Raw genomic sequence first — 19,511 nt, forward strand, 5'->3', positions numbered from 1 at the left:
ACCTGCAACCTAAACAGTTTCAGATTTGAAGAGTTTTGTTTCCAGCATGTCACTGATTGTTTTCTGGCTGGTAACGCAGAGGCCTGTGGGGGGTGGGGTGGGGTGGTGAGGTTTGCGGCCCCCGGTGGCCCCTGAAAGCAGAGCTCCAGGTCTAAAACTGGAGCTGGTGTTGGTTTCAGATCCTCGTCTCTGAATAGCCAGAGAAAGCGTCCTGCAGGCTGCTCTGTTCTGGGGATGCTGACGTCCTCCACCTCTGACGCCGTCTCCGTGTGCCGGTGCAGGGTGGTCTGAAAGGTGCTCAGAAATCTGCATTTGAGGTTTTCTGAATGTCTACGTCCAGCTGTGGAGAGTGAAGATCCACTTTAGTGTTTCGTATTTGGACGTTTTAAATCAGAAAGAAGGAAAAATGAATTCAGCTCCTGATTCTTCTCTGTGAATCTGGATGTTGTGGCATGTTTCCACTACCAGGATAAACCAGATGGTTCAGTTGGATCAACAGGCCAACAAAATACAAACTGTGGGTCAAGATCATTTTGAAAAATATATACAGCTGTTCTGTTCTATGTACAGATGATCCCACACACTACTTCGATAATGTGGAAGTCTGGGTTCTGGGGAGGATCAGCCCCTTAATTAGACCTGTTCCCACTGATCTTTGGTCCAGTTCTTGGGTCATGTGTCCTACCTCAGCCTTTCCTTCCTGTTTGCCTTCCTTACGAACGGCTTCCTGACAGCCACGTTTCCATGGAGACCATGTCTGATGAGGTTTCGGCCAACAGTAGATGGATCAGCTGAAGGTCCAGATGCATCTCTCAGGTCCTGGTTCAGGTCTTTGCTGGATTTCAGATCCTGTTGATCTGCTGTAGATAGATTTTAGTCCTGACTCGTTTGCCCTCCCCGTGTCCAGTTTTTGCCTCCACGCTGAGATAATCCAGGTTTCCAGCTACCCGCTGTTTGGGAATCACTTTGTTGCTGAAATCCAGTTTTCTGTCAGACTGTCGGATCTTTGCTGGTTTCACACATGAAAATAAAGAAATGGGAACAAATGATAGGGTAGGTGGTGAACTGTCACCTGGGAATCTGGTTAAAGCCAAATTCTGCCCATTTTTCTTCATAAAAACATCATGTGGCTCATTGCAAACAAGCGTTCCAGGTTTCCTTGTGCGACAGGGATGAGTGTATAAAGCAATATGATGGCATTTAACAGCTGTTCACACACACATGGTGGGGAGAGGTTCGTTCAGGAACAGCTGATGAGGAGCTTCCCCTCTGCTCTTCCATCACGTCATCGTCCACTGCTCGGACATTCCCCCACAGCTGCAGTCTTTCCTGCAAACACCAGCTTTAAATTCACAGAAGGATAAACATCAGCGTATTTTCTGCTTCTTCTTCACCGTCCAGACACAGTTTCTGCCTCAGACTGGGAAGGTCTGAACAGTCTACGGAGGTAATGGGAAAAACTTCTGTCATAACAGTCTGGAGTCCAGAGTGATGTTTTACCTCTACAAGCTATCCTTGCAAAGATCCGTACAGAAGAACCGTACTTGTGAGTCAGGACTGAGTGCTGAGCCTTGCTGCTGTCTTTGGCCCTGGATTTTGCCTCTCAGGTTTCCTGCCTTCTCACTTTCCTCCTCGCTCTGGTTCCCCTCCTCATAGATCAGCAACCAGGGCTCCTTATCATTCTCTGACATGTAACCAACTCAGGTCCATCAGCTTAATGAGACTTATTGTTCAACCGATGATCCTGATTGTTTTAGTTTCAAAGGAATCTGTGTCCAGATTTCAGCTTCTCAACAGTCCGTGGTTGTTCTTGTCCGATTCTTCTTTTCACAATGCTCCAATCATTTTCTGCTGGAAGTAGTTCAGAATGAGCTGCTGCTGTAGCCACAGACGTCCCAGGAAAAGACTCAAAATGCCTTTCATTCAGCAAGGTGCAAGCCAGAGCATTTACTGTTCCCCAGCACTCCAGAATACAGGCAGCAAATGCACCAGTCAGAAACCAAGTCCAGACTGGTTTTACAGCCTTGAAGCAGCCACGTCTGGGCTTGATCCCTGCCCTTCATTTTTCATGCATCCACCTGCTGCATGGGTGTATCGCCACAAAATTATATCACAATATTTTTCTTAAATATCTCACTAATGATGTCACAGACGATATTGATGTCTCTGTCCAGACAATAAGTCACAGCCTCAGAAAATCCTTCCGTCGTTTCCCAGACTTGGTGTGGGACATACAGCAAAATAAATACATGTTTTTCTACTAAATGGTTAATAGAGTGTTTTGGATACCCCCGTATCCGTTGAGGGACTGCTGACAGACCAGGTGCTGCGTTGAAATAAGCACTCCTGCCAAATGGTGTGTTTCATGGTTTTACAGCAGGGGTACTTATTTCAACACAACACTTGCTTTGGGACGGGGGAGGGGCCTACAGCAGCACTTCTTCTCACTGGTCAGAATAAGAATGCAACGTACTTTAAAGTCTCCATCAGTCTCCAGTAACAACCAAAAAAGTTGCTGGATTTGTTGCTACTCGCTTTTTTTACTCACTAGAAGGTCAGAGTGCTCGATAAAGCTGGCAGCAATGGCGGCAGGTCTCCTTTCGGTGTTTGCTCAGATTCGGCAGAAGCGCAGAGTCTTTAGTGACATGACGAATTACCGCAACGTTATTTCAATAAGCACAGTTTTTTTGTTGATATAATAGATTATTTTTATTGTTTGAAGCTGAAATCAACATTATACTGTACAGCCGCACTCTGCGTCGTTCCGCCATGTTTCCTCGTTCACTCGCTCAGCTGAGCCTGCCTGTGCTGCACGGGTTGAGGTGCTGTTAAATCATGTCATTGCGCCAGAAATAAGTGATATAATACTATAATATTATCTACTGGTGTGAAAAATATACTGGTATTTTCGTGAACGATGTGGAATTGCACACCTCTTATCCACCCCTAATACCGTGACACCGTAATTCATGAGGACTTCCAATCTAATTGTGTCTTAAAAATCGAACTCATACATTTTATGAGGTTACCACCCCCTGGGTGGCCGGGATATGGGTTTTTCTGATGGGCTTCATGCTACACAGCTCAGCATCACACACACATGTGTGGATGACTGAATGAGTCCCATCTCTGAAGGGGAATACTTCTCACTGAAAAGTGAGAGCTCTCGAACTTTTACCGGAGAAAGTTTCGCCAACTTTGGGTATTTTTTCCGACAACACTGTCCAAAGCACCATCATCCGCCTCTGCATCAGTGGTACCATCAGACTGTTAAAGCCCTCTATGGACACTGATGTCCTCCAAACCATCATAGCTTTGTCTGATCACAGCCTGGATGATCCTTTTCATGTCCACTGTCTTCTTGTCCATCTGAGAGGAGCTGGTGTCCAGAGTTCAAACCTGCCTTCCTCCTTGTGTAATCCAGTTTCAGGTTCCAGTTCTGGAAGCAGCGGTGGACCATCAATCCAGGGTTTCTGCCTCAGATGTTTCCAGACTCCCTGAATCTTTTCCCAACGTTCTTTTCTGTAGATGCTAAAAGACCAAAGTTCTTTACAATCTGTCTCTGTCTGTTCAACTTGTTGATGACTGAGATGGAGTTTGGACCAAAGTGTTGAATCGCGACCCATCCTTGTTGGAATACTGCTTTTATACCCAATGCTGGCACCCTCACCTGTATTCTGCTGGTTGGAGAACCTTCCAGAGCCATGTAATCATGTTACTGGGTATTTTTTTTACCTATACTAAGTGTGTTGCTGCATCAGATTTGTTTCTGTTTTCTAACAGAGTGAAGTTGATCGGTGGGTTTCGTTGGACTTAGATAGTCTGAGACCTGCAGACTCAACTCAGGGCTAAAACAGCTTTGTACCTTTTTCTCATCCTTTCTTTGGGGAAAATTGAGCCCTTAAATTTTTAAATGAAGCTCACAAAGCAATCCTACCATAACCGTTTCCTCCCTAATCTTCTTACTACCCTCCAGAGGATCTGTGTGGTTAATTGCTGTCTGATGAAGTTTAAATCGTCTCTAAATGCTCTGATATGAGTCATCAGCCTGCTCTGAGCTGTCTACACATTCATCCTAAAATACTTCAACATCTAATGATGGAAACAGGAATAAACAGAACTCAAACACACTGACTCCATGAGGAGATAATCAGCCATCATGATGGCAGCAGCTGTGCTCGCTCGATGGATTATTCCCATCATCCCTCTGAGCTCTGTGGTTGGAAGCAGTGATGAAGAGGAGGGGTTGACCACAGATGAGGCAGAATCAGATGCGATCAGCTGCATGTGTGTAAGTCTTTGTTCTTCTGTTTTTCCTCCAAGCCTTCGATGTTTGAGCCACTCTGCAACAGAGCAGCAGAGCATTCATAGAATAGTCCCAGTGATGAGTCTGTTTATAAAAGTTAACTGCTTTTCATTTTCAGACAGTTTGCTGGAAATAAAAACATTTATTCACTGACTTAAAACTCACATTTATTATTACTATTTAGTTATTTTTGATTTGCCTGTTTTTTAATATAAAAATGCACCTAGATGCGGAACCTTTTTAATCCCAGTCAACATCCAGACATTTTGTTTTCAGGACAGATTCAGACAATTAATGTTTCACCAAGACTTTGTAGTGATGACGAATCCTGGAATACAGCCGCGCCCTCAGGGAAGATGGAATAACCTGCTCATTCAGGATATTCAGGAATCAACTCACCTCATTCTCTGGACACATAATGTTGCTGAGCCTAGGCATGAACCTAGACCTGAACCTAGACCTGACCCATTGCAGCAACTCCAGATCATAGACTGCCCCCACAGGCTTGTACAGCAGCACTAGGCATGATGGCTGCATCCCTTCATCCTCCTCTCTTCTTACCCTGATGCTCCATCACTCTGGACCAGGGTAGACCTGGACTCATCAGACCACATGACCTTCTTCCATGGCTCCAGAGTCCAGTCTTTATGCTTCTGCAGCAACCTGAAGCCTTTTTCTCCGGTTAGCCTCACTGGTTAGTGGTTTTCTTCAGGCTCCACAGCTGTTCAGTCCCTTGAGTTCCTTCACATTGTTCATGTGGAAATGTTCTAACTTTCACTATTAAACATGGTCCTGAGTTCTACTGCTGTTTTTCTTCCATCTGGCTCCACCAAACGTTGAAGTGATCACTGATCACCATCATTCAGGATGTTTTTCTGACCACGTTTCTTCCTGGAAAACGATGGTTCCCTCCATCCTTCCAGTTTTTAATGATGGTTGGACAGTTCTGAACCCAGTTCTAGTTTCTGCTTCTCCTGAGATGTTTTCTCTACTTGATGCCGATGATCTGACCCTTCTGAGACAGACTAACATCTTTTCCACGACCACAGATGTGTCTTTCTACACGGTTGTTTAAGAAATGAGAAGCTGCTGGTTGATCAGTTGGGGTTAAATAATGATAATGATCACCCTGCAGGAATGATCCAATAGGAGGCTCCGATCTGTTAGCTTAGTTAAATCTGGTGCCGATTAATAAAATATGAAATATATATTTAACCTTCAGGAATCTGAATTTGCTGAAGGACGTGAGTTCTGTCAGATTCAGCTATAAATGAGCTTGATAAGTGATTTGGTGCATCCCACGCTGCAGATATTCATGTGTGGTGTTGTGGTTCAGCTTCTGTCTGCTGTCAGTCTGTGTCGTCCTGAAACAGCTGAGTGTTTCCGAGCTGCTCTCGTAAAGTTTAACGGGCTGTGTGAAAGCCGATCGGTCGGTAACTCGACTCCTGCTGTAACACAGCGAGCTGACGAAGCGAAGAGATCCTGGTCCTCCTGCACCTTGTTACAGCTGCACAAGTCTGATCGGGGGATCCCAAAGACATCCAGGAACTCCAGAGATATGAGACTGGTCTGGAGATTTTTTTTCTCCCTCGTTTATTTGATAAGGGACACGTGTATACAATAAACATGTACCACACCATAACATTTATAGCCAAGGCTAATTCGCAATGTCCGTCTATAGCTGGGCTTTTACAATACAAATAGGCCTACATTACATTTACAATGACTTCCCTGGTAGCTTGGTGGTGTATGCATGGATGGAAGACAAGGAGAACAGAGAGGTAGTTCACAAGGAAGGAAAGGATGTAAGACATAGAGCAGCGGCAAAATGACCACAAACTGATGCAAAAAGAACACAAGACAGAAGGAAAGATTATTCCAAAATGACTTAAAATGACAACAGAGTGATGCAAAACAGCACAGAAAAGCTAAATGAGATTAAAACGACAGCATGAAGGTGTCAGACGACTTCAGTAAGTCACATCAGGTGACTGCAGATATCAGAGAACCACAGAAGCAGCGTTTCTGCAACAGACAGAAAATAAGCAGAAAGAGCATCTCGGCCAGCAGGACTGAAGGTGATGAGAGTGGAATAATCTCCTCGTCCTTATCGCTGCTGCCAGCCCAGCAGCACTCACACGGGCCTGCAGCGAGGCGGCTGCAGCTGCTGACAGGAAGTCGGCTGTTTTTAGCCCCTGAGGGCTCACACACAAACACACACAAACACACACGTCCTATCAGTTGCTCTGCTCCTGTTACAGAGTCGCTGCTGGTTGCTCGGCGTGTGCTGCAGCCCAGATTCGCGGCTCTGCCTCTGCAGGGCAGGAAAGCGTCACTTCCTGTCCAACCTGATCCTGCTGCTCTGTGCTGCACGCTGAGGGCGACCTTCATGGATTTCATTTTAAATCAACACTGGAGGGGTTACTGAGCTGGGCCATACTCTGGCATGACTTCTTTTAGGACAATAAAGCAACACCAACCATCATGACGGACGATAGGCTCTCTTTCACACTGAAAAAATGTTTTCAGGCTCCAAAAACTATGTTCTATGTGAATGAAACACCCAGACTTAAGCAAATCCACCTCAACTGGTCTTTGTGTGGACATGGTCTTCATTTAAATCACACTGGCTATGAACAGTCAAAGCTTCGGGGACCCCTGGGCTCTGTTGGGGACCCTCTTGGGGATCCAGGGATCCCAGGCTGGGAACCACTGTTGTAGACGTTGGGTATTTATATGCATGCTTCATCAGTGTCCTCCTGCTTATCATTGCTCCCTATTTTATCTCTAATTTTTCACTCTGTGGTTAATTTCAGTCTATAAAACTACCCTGGGTAAACTCCTGTTATATGAAGTTTCTTTATACCAATAAATAACTTTTATAATGTATGTTCACAGGGGTTCTCCAGCTTCCTCCCACCATCCAAAAACATGATGCTAGGTTAGCTGGTCTCTCTAAATCCTCCCTAGGAGTGAGTGTGAGAGGTTGTTTGTCTCGCTGTGTTGGCCCTGCGATGGACTGGCGACCTGTCCAGGTGTTCCTGTCCAGGTGTACCTGTCCAGGTGTACCTGTCCAGGTGTACCTATCCAGGTGTACTCTTGCCTGCTAATTGCTGGGATATTATCTGGAATAAGCTCAGCTTTCCCGTGACCCTTAACTGGACAAAGCGCTACAGAAACTGAATGAATGAAAGTGCGTTCCAGACTGCTGCTGTTTAACTAAAAATCCCTACTGCTGGGTAGATGTGTGTTTTCTTATTTTGTGCTTTGGTCCTGGAGGTCCACAGTGGGCTTTCTCGGCCAGGTCCCTTTCAGAAAGACTTCCTGGTTAAATAAAGGTTAGATAAGTAAAAAAAAAAAAAAATCATAAACGGATGAAAAAACATAAAATAATCTGACACAAAATGTGTCCACAAACACAAATGTAGAATTACTCTAAAACTGATGACAGAAGAGATGTTCAAAACCTCAAAAAGATTCAAAGTTAGCAGGAGAACCACAAACAGAACTGAAGTAACCACTGGAAGACGCAGAATCAGATATAAAATCAGACTTAAAATGAGCTGCAGGAGACATGAAGCTCTGCAGAGATGCCAGCAGTCTTCATGGCTGGCTGCTCCTTGTCACCTGGTTTCTGGCTGGGAACAACCTGAGCTTCAATACTACAAGTTTCTCACGTATCTGTATGTCCATAGTATTTCATCTTGTTAGTATGTTCACATCTCCTCATATCTGTACATTATGTCTGTATGGCTCATGTTCATATATCTATTTATTTCCACTCGTCTTCTGCGCCTTAATCTCCATAACACAACCTGTAAAGTATATTTATAGCAATTAATTCTGTATATCATAATCTATGTAAATATCTGTATATTATAATCTGCACCTCATATGTATGCATACCTGTATTAATGTATATTAGATGCCACACTGCGTTTCGTTACTCTGGTTGGCTGCAGGATTTCTGTTTGTGTGATGAAACTGAAGACAGTCCCACTGTTATTGTCAGCCTGTTTAGGAAATGTGGACATAACGTGCATGCGGGGCAGTGTGAATGCTCTGGGAAAGTGGGCCACTCTGCTGCCTGGACAGAACTTTCATTGTTCGAGCTCAGTGAGCAGCTTCCTGAGTGAAACACTCTTTAGTTCAGTTTAATCCAGCCGCCTGTCACCCAGCGAGCTGGGGGCTGAGCGACCCTGAAACCAGCTGGAGTCAGCAAACACAGGCCAGAGAAGAATTCTGACTCGATGCAACGGGACGGCTGATGATGCTGCACATCGTCTGACATCAGGAGAAAAGTTCCTGCTGCAGTTACCTGACCTGTGGTGGGTCATATTAACTACAGGAAACACTGTAAACAGGGTTCAGTCAAACAATCAGCTCATCAGAAGTTCACTTCTTAGTATCCTACATACTCCCACTGTCCTCTTCATCAGCTCCACCGGTCCAACTTCATGTTCACACTAATATCCAACCAGCCAATCAGATGGCACCATGTAGTCACGTTGACGTGGTGAAGACGACTTGAAGTTCAACCGGAGCATCAGAATGAAGAAGAAAGGGGATTTAAGGGACATGTTTGCTGAGTATTTACTGGGATTTCCACCCACAACCATCTCCAGGGTTTCCAGAGAATGGTCTGAAGAAGAGAAAACATCCAGAGCAGCAGTTGTCTGGACCAGGATGCAGCAGAAGACACACCGGGTGCCTCAGCTCCAAGGGAAGGCCAAAGTAATAGACGGTGATCTTTACAGCTTGGATATAAAACGGTTGATTTTTCCACCGTTTAGAAGCAGCTTCAAAGATTCAGTCATCTTTTGTTTCTGCCTGGTTTATCTGGAAGAAATTAGTTGGCAAGTGGAAGATGTTTGCTGGGGTTTGTGTGTGTAAATGAGGTGGAACGTGTCCATAAAGACATTTAAAAATAAACAAGAATCTAAAATGAATCGGAGCCACTGGAGGGAGAGCAATCTAAGCCCGCCATGGGTTGCACCTTCATCAGAAATAGGTTTACCTTTGGCATGTTATGTAACTCCTAATCAGTACTGTCATATGTGTTTTAATCGGTCAGATTATATAAAGTTCACCTGGTGAGGCACTGCTGGGATTTGAACTCGGGACCTTCTGTTTACGAGACAGGCGCTTTCTCCAGCTAAGCTACAGCGCCTCCCTGTGGTCACAGCTAACAACCATCAACCGGACATCAAGGTGATGGAAACTTGGTTTTCTTTCAGATAAAATGTTTTCCGTTGGTTTTAAAGGCATTTTAAAGAGATACACACACGGCCCAGCGTTCAGCAGCAGGTGTGGTTGACAGACCGAACCATGTGATCCACAACCATTATCATGCCTTCTCCAGTTTCCACAGAACTTCTGAGCTTTGATGAGGGACTGAAGCCTCTGCACACGAGTTCAGAAGGGTCTAAATGGCTTCTTCAGCTCTGACCAGCCAGCCCTCATTCTGCGCCCTCATGCTCTCTGAAGCCTCCTCCATCCATTACAAGCAGCATCATGTTGATGTTGCTGCCTTCAGGTTGCTGTCAACCCTTATCTGCAGTCCCCAAGAGTCCACCTGCCGGCATTAATCCTGGTAGAACTGGCAGCAGTATGAGATCCACAGAGGATTCAGATGGTCTCAGAGGAGCAGAGGCCTTCCCAGAGGTCGTGGCCCCAATGACCCAAATCTGCTGTAGCCACAAGTAATTAATAAGAAGATGGTCTAATCACTGCTAGCTGGAAGACGTAAAGTATAAAGAAGACAAATGTATTTATTTATTTTAAACATATAAATAAAAATATGCACCACTTAGAAAGTAAACTTTTCTCTAAAATGTTTAATTGCATTAATAGAAAAATAAATAAACCTAAACTGACATAATATAAAAATAAATAAATGATATATTTATAGCTGAATAAATATGTATTAATTCTTGTTTTTCACATTTTAAATGTACCTGTATGAATAAATGATATAATATGAAAATTATAGATATAAATTGTCTTATATGAGCTGTACAAACAAAGCCTGCGTAACTATAACAATGAGCTGTGAAGGCCAGAGAGCTGCATTTATCTGAAATGATTAACAGGAATGTCAACAATTCTCTCTGTTTGCTATGATTGAAAAACTTACTAATCCTCCTAAACAGATAAGCCCTGAGCTCCTTTCCACTGAGAAATGCAACCAATTTACCAACTTTTTTAGCCAAAAAATTAAAACAATTAGGCAAAATATTAATTCCACACAGTCAAACAAGAAAATTAGTCTGTGCCTAAAACCTGGAAACAATTCTGCTGTCATGTCGCAATTTAAAATGGTGAATTTAAAAGTCCTACAAGAAACAGTTTGGCATTTGAAATCAACAACATGCACTCTGGACATGATACCATCCGACTTTTTAAAACCAGTTTTTACCTCAGTAGAAAGTGGTCTCCTACTGATAGTTAACAGCTCACTGGCATCAGGCATTTTTCCCAAGTCACTAAAGATAGCTGCTATTAAGCCTCCTAAAGAAAAGGACTCTAGACGCCTCTATAATGAACAACTGTAGACCGTCGCTAACCTCTTTTATTTCCAAGATTATTGAAAAAGTTGTATTTCACCAGCTTCATGACTTTTTAAATGAAAGTGGAAATCTTGATAAATTTCAGTCCGGCTTCCGACCTCATCACAGCACTGAAACAGCTCTGGTCAAAGTGTTAAATGACATTAGGTTGAATACTGATTCTGGTCAAGTATCAGTCCTGGTTCTGTTGGATCTCAGTGCTGCGTTTGATACTGTAGATCACAGAATCCTGTTGCATAGGCTGGAAAACTGGGTTGGACTTTCTGGAGCGGTCCTTAACTGGTTCAGGTCCTATTTAGAAGGCCGGAGTTATTTTGTTACGATCGGCAGCTATGAATCCGAGCGAGTGGCCATGACTTGTGGAGTCCCCCAGGGGTCAGTCCTTGGACCTCTTCTGTTCAACTTGTATATGCTCCCTTTGGGTCAAATATTACAGAACTATAGCATTAGTTATCAAAGTTATGCAGATGATACACAACTTTATGTGTCTCTGTCACCAGATGACTGCAGTCCAATAGACTTAATGTGTCAGTGTCTGGAGCAAATAAACACCTGGATGAGGGAGAATTTCCTACAGTTAAATGAAGACAAAACTGAGATTATTGTGTTTGGTAGCAAAGAGAAGAGGGTCAGCATTGGCAAACACCTGGAGACTCGGGCTCTTAAAATCACCAACCAAGTTCGTAACCTGGGAGTGTTGATAGACTCAGATCTGACTTTCAGCTGCCACATCAAAGCTTCACTAAGAAGATTTTTACCATCAACAGAATTAAAAGTTTAGTCTCCCAGAAAGACCAAGAGAAACTCATCCATGCATTCATCTCCAGTAGGCCGGATTACTGTAATGGTCTTTTAACAGGACTTCCTAAAAAGAGCATTAAACATCTGCAGCTCATCCAGAACGCTGCTGCTGGAGTTTTAACCAGGACTAAGAGATCTGAACACATCACACCAGTTTTGAAATCTTTACACTGGTTTCCAGTCAGTCACAGAATAGATTTTAAAACCCTTCTGCTTGTTTACAAATCCCAGAATGGTTTAGGCCCAGAATACATCTGTGATATGTTCAGAGAATATAAACCTAGCAGAGCTCTTAGATCCAAAGACTCTGTTCAGCTAGTCCAGACCAGAGTCCAGACCTGAGTCCAGACTAAACATGGAGAAGCAGCATTTAGCTGTTATGCTGCAAACAAATGGAACAAACTGCCAGTGGAGATTAAACTTTCCCCAAATGTAGACATTTTTAAATCCAGGTTAAAAACATTTCTTTTCTCATGCGCCTATGCATGAAATCTGCACGGTAACTTTTTTTTAACTTATCTTGCTTTTAATAATTTTAATGTAATTTATTATTTTATTGTGATTATGTGTTGATTATGTGTTGATGCCTTTTACTATTTCTAAATATCTGTAATATCTTTGTTTTATGTAAAGCACTTTGAATTGTCCTGTACATGAAATGTGCTATACAAATAAACTGCCTTGCCTTGCCTTGCCTATATATGTGTCATATATTCTATATCAATAACTAAGTAAACATGTATAACGTTGCTGTCGGGCAAAAACCTCCTATGTCCAAAATTCATGATTTTTGTTTTCCTTCATAAATCAGTACTATTGGTCACCCTTTATGTCTGTCTGTTGTTTTATAAATATTGAACCAAAGATATATGATTAAAACACAAAACCAAGTTTGATGACATTATGTCCAGTTATTACCAAACCATACAGTTTTTTTCATTTTTTGAAAAATGATACTTTTGGAGATAGGAGGATAGGTAGTTAAGATATTTATATTTATATTTATATTTATATTTATATTTATATTTATATTTATATTTATATTTATATTTATATTTATATGTGATTGAATCCTGAATTTTGGAGAAACGGTAGAACTCAGTTTTGTACTTCTTCCTCCGTTTTAAACATGTGGATGACTTTTTTCTGTTTCTTTCTTTTTGTGATCTTTTTAATTCTTCTCTCCTCGGCTTTGTTGTTTTTTTGATTTGCAGTTTCATCAACGTACGATAAAGATGTCATCATATTTTATTTAACGCTGTAGCATTTTACACAGAAGCTGATCTTACTGGTGAAAATCTCAAAAATGAACCCTAAACATCACAGGATGCATCATTATATAAGAGATAATAAAAAAGGGGGCACCACAGAGCAGTCGTGCTCAGGGCACCCACATGGCTAGCAGCGGCCCTGATCTCCACATTACAGCCGAACGCTGCTGTATGCCACAGGGAAGCTCCTCCTTATCTTCCTCCTTCCTCCTCCTCCTGCAGGTGTAGCTGTCAGAGCGCCTGGTCTTGGAGCTGAAATAGCTCCCGTGGATGGAAATAGAAATGTGGTGGAGGAGAAGTCGAGCAGGACCAGGCAGAGCTTAGATGTGTGTGGACAGCTGTTCCGGGTTTTAACGCCCGGCACGAACATTTGTGTCAATGAGACGCCAGAAGGAGTGAAAGGTCACACGTTTGAGCACAGGTGAAGATAGAAGAAGGAGAAGTCCAGAAGTCATTGTTCTCGCCATTGAGCCTGTATGTTCCTCGTGTTCACAACCTTCTTACAAACTTTTACAATTATTTACAAAAGTCTTCATCCAGGAAAACTCAGAACATCTTCCCAAAAATCCTTATCTTAAAATAAATAAGATATTGTAGATAAGAATTTCCCTCAGGGGAAAATTAAACTATTTTTCATTCATTTAATTTATTCATGAAGAAGATGAAGATGGATTTATTTCTATTTCTGGTCTTCCTGAACTCATCCATGTGACCGACGTCAGACACATCCTCCGTAAATGTCTGGGTCACCTGCAGCTCCCACAACGGTGGCTTTTTATCAGAATGACTGCCTTTATTGGGAGATTAACCCTTTCATGCACATCTATTTAGACGCTGTTTTCTAGTCTATGAGGAGTGAGGATGCTGCAACTCACCAAAGAATAAATAAATAAAGTTTTATACACTGTCATTATGTAATTTCACACAGAAACAAAGAGGAAAAGAAAATGCTATATTATATAAATATGATAGAATACTATTTTAGGAATATTTTCATAGAATAGATACAAATAAATAAGACTCATGAAATGAATGAAATTGAAAGAACTTAAATTTATTAATCCTGCAGAGAAATGCTGTTTTATTTAATTATTTTTCTATAAAATTTTTTATAATTTTTATTTATGTAAAAAAAAGTTGCATTCTTTTTAGAAATAATGCATCAGAGGGTTAATAAAACCACTGACCTCCTGGTTAATAACACCACTAACCTCCTGGTTAATAACACCACTGATCTCCTGGTTAATAACACCTCTGACCTCCTGGTTAATAACACCACTGACCTCCTGGTTAATAACACCTCTGACCTCCTGGTTAATAACACCACTAACCTCCTGGTTAATAACACCTCTGACCTCGTGGTTAATAACACCACTGACCTCCTGGTTAATAACACCACTGACCTCGTGGTTAATAACACCACTGACCTCCTGGTTAATAACACCTCTGACCTCCTGGTTAATAACACCACTAACCTCCTGGTTAATAACACCTCTGACCTCCTGGTTAATAACACCACTAACCTCCTGGTTAATAACACCACTGACCTCCTGGTTAATAACACCACTGACCTCCTGGTTAATAACACCACTAACCTCCTGGTTAATAACACCTCTGACCTCGTGGTTAATAACACCACTAACCTCCTGGTTAATAACACCTCTGACCTCCTGGTTAATAACACCACTAACCTCCTGGTTAATAACACCACTGATCTCCTGGTTAATAACACCTCTGACCTCCTGGTTAATAACACCACTGACCTCCTGGTTAATAACACCTCTGACCTCCTGGTTAATAACACCACTAACCTCCTGGTTAATAACACCTCTGACCTCGTGGTTAATAACACCACTGACCTCCTGGTTAATAACACCACTGACCTCGTGGTTAATAACACCACTGACCTCCTGGTTAATAACACCACTGACCTCGTGGTTAATAACACCTCTGACCTCCTGGTTAATAACACCACTGACCTCCTGGTTAATAACACCACTGACCTCGTGGTTAATAACACCACTGACCTCCTGGTTAATAACACCTCTGACCTCCTGGTTAATAACACCACTAACCTCCTGGTTAATAACACCTCTGACCTCGTGGTTAATAACACCACTAACCTCCTGGTTAATAACACCTCTGACCTCCTGGTTAATAACACCACTAACCTCCTGGTTAATAACACCTCTGACCTCCTGGTTAATAACACCACTAACCTCCTGGTTAATAACACCTCTGACCTCGTGGTTAATAACACCACTAACCTCCTGGTTAATAACACCTCTGACCTCCTGGTTAATAACACCACTGCCCTCCTGGTTAATAACACCTCTGACCTCCTGGTTAATAACACCTCTGACCTCCTGGTTAATAACACCACTGACCTCCTGGTTAATAACACCACTGACCTCCTGGTTAATAACACCACTGACCTCCTGGTTAATAACACCTCTGACCTTCTTGTTAATAACACCTCTGACCTCCTGGTTAATAACACCACTGACCTCGTGGTTAATAACACCTCTGACCTTCTTGTTAATAACACCTCTGACCTCCTTGTTAATAACACCACTGACCTCCTGGTTAATAACACCACTGACCTCCTGGTTAATATCCTCGCTGACCTCCTGGTTAATAACACCTCTGACCTACTGGTTAATAACACCTCTGACCTTCTTGTTAATAACACCTCTGACCTCCTTGTTAATAACACCACTGACCTCCTGGTTAATAACACCACTGACCTCCTGGTTAATAACACCACTGACCTCCTGGTTAATATCCTCGCTGACCTCCTGGTTAATAACACCTCTGACCTCCTGGTTAATAACCACGCTGACCTCCTGGTTAATAACACCTCTGACCTCCTGGTTAATAACCACGCTGACCTCCTGGTTAATAACACCACTGACCTCCTGGTTAATATCCTCGCTGACCTCCTGGTTAATAACACCACTGACCTCCTGGTTAATATCCTCGCTGACCTCCTTGTTAATAACACCTCTGACCTCCTGGTTAATAACACCACTGACCTCCTGGTTAATAACACCACTGACCTCCTGGTTAATATCCTCGCTGACCTCCTGGTTAATAACACCTCTGACCTCCTGGTTAATAACCACGCTGACCTCCTGGTTAATAACACCTCTGACCTCCTGGTTAATAACCACGCTGACCTCCTGGTTAATAACACCACTGACCTCCTGGTTAATAACACCACTGACCTCCTGGTTAATATCCTCGCTGACCTCCTGGTTAATAACACCTCTGACCTACTGGTTAATAACACCTCTGACCTTCTTGTTAATAACACCTCTGACCTCCTTGTTAATAACACCACTGACCTCCTGGTTAATAACACCACTGACCTCCTGGTTAATATCCTCGCTGACCTCCTGGTTAATAACACCTCTGACCTCCTGGTTAATAACCACGCTGACCTCCTGGTTAATAACACCTCTGACCTCCTGGTTAATAACCACGCTGACCTCCTGGTTAATAACACCTCTGACCTCCTGGTTAATAACCACGCTGACCTCCTGGTTAATAACACCTCTGACCTCCTGGTTAATAACACCTCTGACCTCCTTGTTAATAACACCTCTGACCTCCTGGTTAATAACACCTCTGACCTCCTTGTTAATAACACCACTGACCTCCTGGTTAATAACACCTCTGACCTCCTGGTTAATAACACCTCTGACCTCCTTGTTAATAACACCTCTGACCTCCTGGTTAATAACACCTCTGACCTCCTTGTTAATAACACCACTGACCTCCTGGTTAATAACACCTCTGACCTCCTGGTTAATATCCTCGCTGACCTCCTTGTGGGGAAGTTACGACCCCCGGTTGCTGATTCCGGAATCTTACCGCCGGGTGCAGGGCTTCGGTTAGAAAGCTGACGAGTCGTCCAAGAAGGTTTGACACTTTATTACAGCCGTAGGCACGCAGGTGAACAGCATGTACATGCAGCCGGGACAGGCAGGATAAACAGGGTAGGCTGTTTTAGGCAGTTTCTGGAATACAACAAAAAGGGGATGTACTGGTCACAATCTCTTATCACGTAACAGGTTATTGACATCATTACGGCACACAACGTAGGAAGTACGCGGAACCGGAAGTTAGCAGCTACAGTACATAGCTAACGGCTAATCCACAACATAACATCTGCTGCAACTCACATACACACAAATGTAAACATGTATCCGACGAAACAACATTAGCAATCATAACAGGTCATATTCATATTATTGTTAATAACACCTCTGACCTCCTGGTTAATATCCTCGCTGACCTCCTGGTTAATAACACCTCTGACCTCCTTGTTAATAACCACGCTGACCTCCTGGTTAATAACACCACTAACCTCCTGGTTAATAACCTCGCTGACCTCCTGGTTAGTAACACCTCTGACCTCCTTGTTAGTAACCTCGCTGACCTCCTGGTTAATAACACCTCTGACCTCCTGGTTAATAACCCCGCTGATCTCCTGGTTAATAACCTCGCTGACCTCCTGGTTAATAACACCACTAACCTCCTGGTTAATAACCTAGCTGACCTCCTGGTTAGTAACACCTCTGACCTCCTTGTTAGTAACCTCGCTGACCTCCTGGTTAATAACACCTCTGACCTCCTGGTTAATAACCTCGCTGATCTCCTGGTTAATAACACCACTAACCTCCTGGTTAATAACCTCGCTGACCTCCTGGTTAGTAACACCTCTGACCTCCTGGTTAATAACCTCGCTGATCTCCTGGTTAATAACACCACTAACCTCCTGGTTAATAACCTCGCTGACCTCCTGGTTAGTAACACCTCTGACCTCCTTGTTAGTAACCTCGCTGACCTCCTGGTTAATAACACCTCTGACCTCCTGGTTAATAACCTCGCTGACCTCCTGGTTAATAACCTCGCTGACCTCCTGGTTAATAACACCACTGAACTCCTTGTTAGTAACCTTGCTGACCTCCTGGTTAGTAACCTTGCTGACCTGGTTAATAACACCTCTGACCTCCTGGTTAATAACCTCGCTGACCTCCTGGTTAATAACACCACTAACCTCCTGGTTAATAACCTAGCTGACCTCCTGGTTAGTAATCTCGCTGACCTGGTTAATAACACCTCTAACCGCCATGCCGCCCCCATATTAATATTTTTTGCATTGCCCCTCTGATATTAATAACATATTTCTCATTATTCCCTCAGATCCACTCGCTCCATCATCATCGCTGCATCTCTAGTGATGCTGGAGGCGACTGGATGCAGCAGCAGGTCACCTGCTTCACAAGCTGTAGAAAGTTCAGGATCTAAAGTGAGATGAACATTTATTTTACGGTGAACCGCTTTCCTCTTAAGCCACGAGACCACGACCAGACTGCAGGCTGCTGTCCAGGTCTGCACATAAAGCTGCTTTTATATGATCTGAATCTCACCGTGTGATCATCTATAACCACGTTACCACTTTAAACATGAAGACAAACAGGTTTCAGGGCACATTTTTATTACTATTATTTATTTTCTGCATTGTATTTGCTATTTGTTCTTACCTCTGAGTTTGCACAGCTCAGATATTTACCTGCAAATTAGGGACAGCTGGAACAAGGGGAGAGGAAATATACGGACATTTTCGCTGTTTATGAACATGTTTTTACGAAAAAAATGAATTTCAACTTAAAATTACAGCAAATAAGGACACATTTTGCTCATCAGAGAGCAGAATCCCCAGGTCTCCGCTCTCTGATGACCCAACAGAAAACACCCTTCTGGATCTCCTTCCAGTCACCTGACTCCCTGCTTCAGTTAGTTTCCTCTTCGAGAAAAAGACTTTTACTACGTTTACCTGCCATGTTGACAGCTGACACTGAAGACGTCTCCATGTGTTGATTTTAGCTGCAACCTTGACACGCGTGTCAGCATGTGACACAATCACACGCTCCATGTTTCTGTCGGTAATGTGCTGCACGCTAACAGACCCTGTTTTCTGTCTAAGGCCCCGATAATATCATCATCATGAGGAATACTGGATTTTTCTCTTCCAGATACTTGGAATTTAATGTTTGCTGGTTTTATATGCTGGTTTATAAATATGTAAAATGAATAAATTATGTAATATAATTTAAATATAATATAAAATATGTATAATAAATAAAATATCTTTAATATGTTGTTTGGGCATTTATAAAATATATAAGCATTTACATAATAACTGTATACATAAAATGAAATTTAAAACTGAAAGAGTTATTTTATAAATATGTATGTTTTATACTTAAATATATATTTTATATTATAATATGTATAATAAAATATTAATAAATATGTAAATGTTTAACTTCTTAAAACTTAATTTGTTTTTCTCCAGAAATTTTAGGTTTTTCATATAAACATGTTGAATATTTACAGGTTATTATCAGGTTATGTGTTTATACACTGAGAGATGCTTTGGTTCAGGTGTGTGTGTTTCTGGTTCTTTGGTTGTTGTTGTCTTGGTTATTTTTTAGGAACTCCTGATGATTGTCTTCTTAGTTTACCTGTAAAGCTGTAGGAAATTCTCTGTTG

The 19,511-nt window shown here is 42.5% G+C and overlaps 1 protein-coding gene, 1 long non-coding RNA gene and 1 other non-coding gene across 8 annotated transcripts in view; 2 read left to right on the forward strand and 1 right to left on the reverse strand.

Moving 5' to 3' along the window:
* The window catches only part of LOC121655250 (LIM domain-binding protein 3-like), a 100,520-nt gene that overhangs the window by 10,943 nt on the left and 70,066 nt on the right, over positions 1-19,511 (forward strand). The window lies entirely within an intron of this gene.
* Positions 559-18,936, forward strand: LOC121655261. The gene is made up of 3 exons (XR_006013117.1): positions 559-968; positions 6,281-6,283; positions 18,924-18,936. It is a non-coding gene; the product is annotated as an uncharacterized LOC121655261 (long non-coding RNA).
* On the reverse strand, positions 9,403-9,476 carry trnat-cgu. Its single transcript has one exon. It is a non-coding gene; the product is annotated as a tRNA-Thr (tRNA).

This window comes from Melanotaenia boesemani, chromosome 16 (assembly GCF_017639745.1).
Source record: "Melanotaenia boesemani isolate fMelBoe1 chromosome 16, fMelBoe1.pri, whole genome shotgun sequence".
In the NCBI taxonomy this organism is placed as follows: domain Eukaryota; kingdom Metazoa; phylum Chordata; class Actinopteri; order Atheriniformes; family Melanotaeniidae; genus Melanotaenia; species Melanotaenia boesemani.